The sequence below is a fragment of the Cupressus sempervirens genome, chromosome 2 (genome assembly GCF_028749045.1).
Source record: "Cupressus sempervirens isolate cs-2001-9-10 chromosome 2, ASM2874904v1, whole genome shotgun sequence".
Classification (NCBI taxonomy): Eukaryota; Viridiplantae; Streptophyta; class Pinopsida; order Cupressales; family Cupressaceae; genus Cupressus; species Cupressus sempervirens.
The window spans coordinates 475,852,880-475,860,052 of record NC_143119.1 but is presented as its reverse complement, the minus strand read 5'-3'; positions in this window follow the sequence as shown (position 1 = coordinate 475,860,052).

Sequence of the window (7,173 nt, the reverse complement as noted above, 5' to 3'; positions counted from 1 at the left end):
CATCGTGGATGGTGGGTTTGGGGTGAATGTTCTTTTCGAGGAGACATGGAAGAAATTGGGCAAGCCTACCCTGTGGCCACTCACATTCAACCTGCTCGACTCCGACCAATAGGGGATAAAGCCCCTAGGGACCTTGGTGGCTCAACAAGTAACCATCAGGACACAACCATTTGTGCTAGATTTTGTAGTGATTCCCTTGAAGAAAAAGGGATATGATGCCATTCTTGGAAGAAGATGGCTAGTGCCCGCTAAAGTGAATCACAATTGGAAGAAAAATATTTTGTCGATGGAAAGCAAAGGGTGGAAGTTTTCCATTGATCTCCAAACTCAAATAGTAAGTGAAGAAATGGCATTGTCTTTAGAGTCCGAGTGCGACGGGGAACATCACACAGATGAGGGAAGAGCCAATATGGATTTGAATGATGAAGGTGTTTTAGAATTGGAAGAATGTTCAGGAGACAAAACTAGTTCACTAAATGGACTTTTCCATTGGCCGATGGAAGATTATGAGCTCTTCCATTCCTACATGCTTGGCATCAAGGAGCCGGAAGATGAGAAGGAGGTATTTCCACTGGAGTTTGTGGAATACAAAGAAAGCAACATGAAGATCAACGAAAGTCCCACCCATTGCTTTGAGGGGAAAGCTATAAGATAGGAAGAGCCGTCAGTAGAGGCTACTAATCTTGGCGATGCAAAGAATCCGAGGAACATATTGGTTTATGGAGTATAAAGATGTATTTGCGTGGACTTACAAAGATTAAAAAGGGGTACTGCCAGAAATGTGTGTCCACCACATACCTTTGGTACCCCAAGCCATACTTGTGCGAAAGCGACCATACAAAATGAACAAGAACTACGCAACCCACATTGATGAGGAAATACAATGAATGCTGGAAGACGACATAATATTTAAAGTTCAAACAAGTGAGTGGGTGTCACCAATTGTGATATCCATGAAGAAGGCCGAGATCCAAATTCGAATATGTGTGGATTTTCGGTGCCTGAATGCAATCACAATAAAAGATCCCTTTCAAATCCCACTCACTAACATAATTCTGGAAGAAGTGGCAGGACATGAGACATATTCCTTCATGGATGGATTCTTTGGCTATAACCAGATCTCAATTGGTGAAGAAGATAAGCTGAAAACTACTTTCGTGGTGGAGGATGGAGTGTATGCTTACAACTGAATGCCCTTCAGATTGTGTAACACACCTGCTACGTTTCAGAGGATCATTTTTCACATATTTGACAAAATGTCAATGGGAAACTTCCAAGCATTTTTGGATGGTTGGTCCATCTTTAGTGGACACGAAAACCACTTGAAGGCACTTCAAGAATGTATGGAAAGGTGTTGGTAGGCTAGGCTGGCATTGAATCCAAAAAAGTGTCAGTTCATGGTTCCTCAAGGAAAACTACTTGGGTACATTGTTTGCAAGTTAGGATTGAAGATTGACCCCAATAAAGTAAGGGTGATTGTGGAAATGGAGGCCCCAAAGGAGGTATATGGAGTCAAGTTTTTCTCAGGCACATTGGATATTATAGATGGTTCATAAAGAACTGCACCCGAATTGCTCTTCCTCTAGACAAGTTGATACAGAAGGGAGAGCCATATGTCTAGAGTTTGGACTAGTAGATTGCCTTCATAGAGTTGAAAAATAAACTGTTGGGGGTGCCCATCTTAGCATACCCGAACTGGGACAAGGAGTTCCACATCCATGTGGATGACTCAAACTATTCAGCCCGTAGGTGAACATGAAAGAAACATATAATGATTTAACAAAGTAAAATACTATTCATTCATCAAATGCTTTTTGTACATAACAATGTTCCATCACTTGATTGATGCCAAATACATAAGTGAAAGCTACATTTATAATATCCGATATGGTGCTTATGAAATGACACAACTGTGTTCACACCGATAACTACCTAACTACCCATTTTTCCTGACAACATCCATCGGTCTATGTTGAACAATACCTTCACCAAGAGGGAATGAAGACACCAACCTCCCAAAAATCCCCCCCTCAGCATGATCTGAGGGATTTGAACTTGTAACCTGGCGTTTTGATACCACTTGTTGGAATCACCAGTGCTGTTGTACCAAAAGCTCGAGTTATCAATGAACACCACAACAACCATAGACAAGGATCCACAGGAAGTGGTTAAGCACATGTCACAAATCCATTAGTCTATATTGAACGGTACCTTCATGTAGAGGGGACGAAGACACTAACCTCCCAACATAAATCCTATACTCGATGCACTTTCAAGCTGATTTTTAGTAAATCTCCCATAAGGCAATTTTCAACATTGCATCCTTTATGATTTCACTCTTTGACAACTTGGCCTTTTCCTCTTTTCTAGTTGGAATTTCTCTAGATATTTAGGGATCTCAACCTCAAATGGCTTTGGACTCCATAATCTCCCATCTTTTATTTTGCTCCAAAGAGTGAATTTCATCTCTTGGTCCACATTCTTCATCAGGGTTGCCAATACTTAGCCAAGCTCCTTCCCAACCTTGACGACATTCATCATAGACCAAGGAATTTCCTTGACTTCACCAAATTTTCTTCCTTAAAATTTCTCTCCACAACAGACTTTGATGACATTTTAGGAATTTCCTATACAAAGAACTATTTTCTTCCTCATTGCTAGAGTGGATTTTGTTATGTTTCTTGTATTTTCATGCTTGGAGTGTGGATTTGACATGCTTTAAGGAATCTCCCACACTTGGATAACTTTTTTCCTTGCCTTTTAGTAGCACTTTTCATGGAGATCTCTTGGCTTTCTTCTAGAATTTTTCTTGAGCAAAATTAGTGTTATCTTGTAGATGTTTTCATGTCTTAGACAAATATCTCGTCTTTTGAAGGTGGACTTCGTGATGGTTGAAGAATATATTAATATAGTCAATTTTCACAACCTTTTAGACTTGAGTGGATTTCATTATGAAATGAGGATTTTCCTTTCTTGGATGGATGGACTTATGAAATTTCTTCATTGTATTGACATCCCCCTCTTGAAAAGATACACAAAATCTAAATTAGGAGAGGGCATGAAATTTATGAATGCAAATTATGTAATTTTAAGTCTAATTAAATCTTATTTTGATTTCACTTTGCATTCCTATGTCTAAAATTCATCTTCAATAATTTAAAATTTGAATTTTAGTAAAGAATTATGACAAAGTATAAAAAAGAAAGGATGAAAACATTGAATCTATCCCAATTTTGAGAAAACTTACATTGGAATTCTAAATTTTGGAATGAATTTCTCTTTCAATCTTCATAGAAGTGTTAGCTCCTATCAATTAGATTAGAAGACCCTTTGAAAATTCTCAAGAAATTCCGAAAGTCATCTCTAAACTTGAGATATTAGAATTTTAAATGAAAGGTCTCTAGCAAACATGAAAATTCTAAAAAAATGATCATCAATAATCATGAAATTCAATCTTAAGTCATCCAAAATCTTTACCTTACCTTGAAATCATAAAATTATTGCTAACTCTAGAGTAATGATTTGTTGTATGTGAATGAAATATAATGCTAAACTCATGTATTTATAGAAACATAGCTATCAAGAAGGGACCGACCTCTTCTTTATTCCTTTAAAATAAAATAAAAATCCTTTATCTATTATTGAACTTGCTAGATCTCTCTTAGAAAAGCTTTATTAAAAAACTCTTTATTTCCCTTTTATTGATTTTGGGTTTCTTTTTCTTTCTTCTAGATGCTCTCATAAATTGATCCTTTATGCTTTCTTCTAGAATTTCCATGCGTTTGTAGGCTTCCAAGTCAGACTTCATGCGGTGGTGAGAATTTTCAAGCTTGGAGGATGACATGCATACATAGAATGCGAGTCATATTGTGTTTGTGTGTGTGTGGTTTCACATTTTCATCAAGTTGTAATTGATCTTTAGATGTTTGAAGACCTTGGAGATTTGAAGGCTTAGCCAAAATTCAATAATTAGCATGCTTCCTTCATTGTTCTTTTCCATAGTTTTTTTTTGATCTTTTTCAAGATTTCTACTAAATTTGACTCTAGAACAAAGATTTTCCCAAAAGATTCACAATATTTATTGAATTGGAATAAAAAAATCTTCACCGTTTTCCATACTTTTCCCATGAAAACCCAAATAAATTTAGTCTGTGAAAACTGGAATTCTACACTTGGGCAATTTGTTATTTTTCTTAGTTGTAAACACAATCTTTGACCTTCCCAAAATATTATTTTTTTAGGAAAATTTTTAAAAGGCAATAAAGAAAAAAGTAAACCTTGATTGGCCTATAAGTGCCAAAAATTAAAGTTCCATTTTTTCTTAAATAGTAGAAATCAAAATTGACATCAAGCAATATCGATCTTCATCCCTTGGACCTTCTAAACACTTATCTGACAACGAAATGCACACTTGATGATACTTTCTTCCTTTTACTTTTTAATGACACTCTTGAACTTGACAAAACTCTAAATGTTAATTAAAATCCTCTATTTTGCATTCACAAGAGACTAGAAACTGAAATTGAAACACTTTAAAAAATAAATTTAAAAACAAAAAATTGGAGATTTCTCATTTACAATGAAATGTGTGATTAGGTCATAGAAAACCTTAATTAGAATAACAAAATTTTGATGTTGCAAAAAAAGAAGCTTGTGTGTGGAGAGTGAACTAGAAATGTTCACACAAACATTACATAAGGGTTCGACAAAAGCACCCAAGGTATAGGGTGTTCTTGGGGTTCTCTCGAAGCACTCCTTCAAGCGAACCCCTATGGCGGATTAATTTAAATATCTGACAATTTTTTTATTTTTAACTTTTCAAATTGGCGATTATGGCTTCAACTGGGTAGAGCTGATGCCCTAAAGACATTGAGTTCAAACAACTTTGTTTTTAGGCCTCATTCAAGATTCAATGTTACTAGGTATGTCTATTATTGATTTTTATTATTATTTTAGCATTGTTTATAAATTATTTAGTGGGTTTTTGGGTTTTTTTAGCAATGTTGATTAGTTAGTTAGTTGACACATTACTTGGTTAATTAGTGCAATTTGTATTATCTATTTTTTCATTACATATTTAAGTTGGTTACTTTTTTTGCTATTTAGTTATCTTAGTTTTTCAAGTTATTAATGATAGTTTTTAGTCTAAAGTTAATGCTAGTTTTTAAATTAATGTTAGTTAATAAGTTTTTAAATAATGCTAGTTTTTCAATTATTTTTAGATATTGTACCTTCAATGAATTATTATTTTTTAATTATAAAATAGTAAAATTTAAAACATTTTAACTCTTTAGAAAAATGCAGGAAACCTTAAAAACTTTAGGAAATTTAATAAAAGTTTAGAAAATACACTTATGACCTAACATGACTACTAATGCCTATTAGGACCCCTTTAAACTAATAAGACCCTTTAAGCCTTATTAACACCTAAATTGACCTATTACGACCTTAAATGATTAATTAAACCTAATAACACCAAACATGATTAATAACACCTACTAAGACCTATTATTACCTAACATCACTAGTAATGCCTTTAGGACCTAATAGGACCCCTTAAGACCTTAGATTACTAATAACACCTAATAGGACCCCTTAAGCCATATTAACACCTAACACAACCTATTTAGACCTTAGATGACTAATAGCACCTATTATGACCTAGATAGAACCCCTTAATAGGACCTTTTATTTACACATGTACATACATAATAAATTTTAGAAATCAAGTTACATAATTTATCTACACAAGTATGTTTAGTGCATGTACTTAAATTCTAACGTTTAGTTTGAACATGTTACGCCCATATGGTTTCGTGTGAGTAGCCTGGTGATGCACCTCATGATGTCACACCTTAGGTGTTGCACCTTAGAGTGCACATGTATGCATTCTAGATATAGAGAGCATTTTTACATTTGCACTTGCGCAAGTGGACCTACTATAACATTCCATCTACAAATCAAAGGATGATGTGTACAGAGATATCTATACAAACATTTGTAGGAGTTTATATGTTCTCACTACACGTTTGAGGTCTCATCACATCTTTACACTACATGACATTTTCCAAGAGTTGAGATTAGAGATCTCAGTTGATGTATCCTTCGATGAGGTCCAGAGGGCGACCCCAAAGGATGTCATTAAACACAATGTTTTTTCTGTTAGATAATTGAGGGAGGCAGGGGGGAGGTCATTCATTAAAAAAAAAATGATGGCTATTTTTTTCTTGCCAAAAATTAGTTTGTAATGTAAGAGGTAGATTACTTGTTTTGTAGGAAAATGAATAACAATGGTCTTGGCTAATCTTTAGTGGTAAACTGAAGAATTGTTTAATTTGAAAGTGAATTTGCTAAGTGTATTGGCTAGTGACCTTAAGGATTTATGGTTGCTAAGTGTACTGACTAGTGTACTATCTATTATTAATAAATTTAGTGTTATTATTACCAACTTGTCTACTGTCACTTTGGTATCGTTAATACATTAGTTTTATTGAGTGTTAATTAATTAGAGATCAACAACAAAAGATGCATTTCAGGGACAATTGCTTGAAAAGACCTAGAGCTGCATGAAATTCTTTGGAATGGAGACACATGGCAAGTTTTGCATGGAAACCATTAACTGGAATATAGTGAACATTATATCAAGATTAAAATCATAAATGTGGTATTGACAATTACAATTATTACATTCCATTTACAACTAGCTTGGCAGGCACTCTGATTGTCTGATATTAATGCAAGTACATTTCCCACACTCGAAAATTAATAGGAATACAAAAAAAAAAGATATGAAAGATCATGAACAATTTAATGTAATTGCTATTAAAGAGTCTCTTCAATTCCTCTTTCACTATCATTTCTCAAATTCTCAATTCGGTTTGCGGAGTTTCTTAGTTTGTGGAGTTTCTTAGGTTTGTAATTGTCATGGATACACCAATTTGGTTCAAATGCACCACAATGGGTTTGCAAAATATCTTTTTGGGCATGATACCTGAGGATGTCCTAGAAATAGTTTGCAAGGAAGATTCCATAAGTCCTTTTTTTTCTATGCTTTGTTCATGGTCCTCGGCCATAAATTCTTAAGAAATGAGAAGAGGTACCATGTGTCCATAGATATTACCTCCTGCTCCCTCGCACCTTTTCTCTACCTTGGAGGCAATCAAGTCAACATTC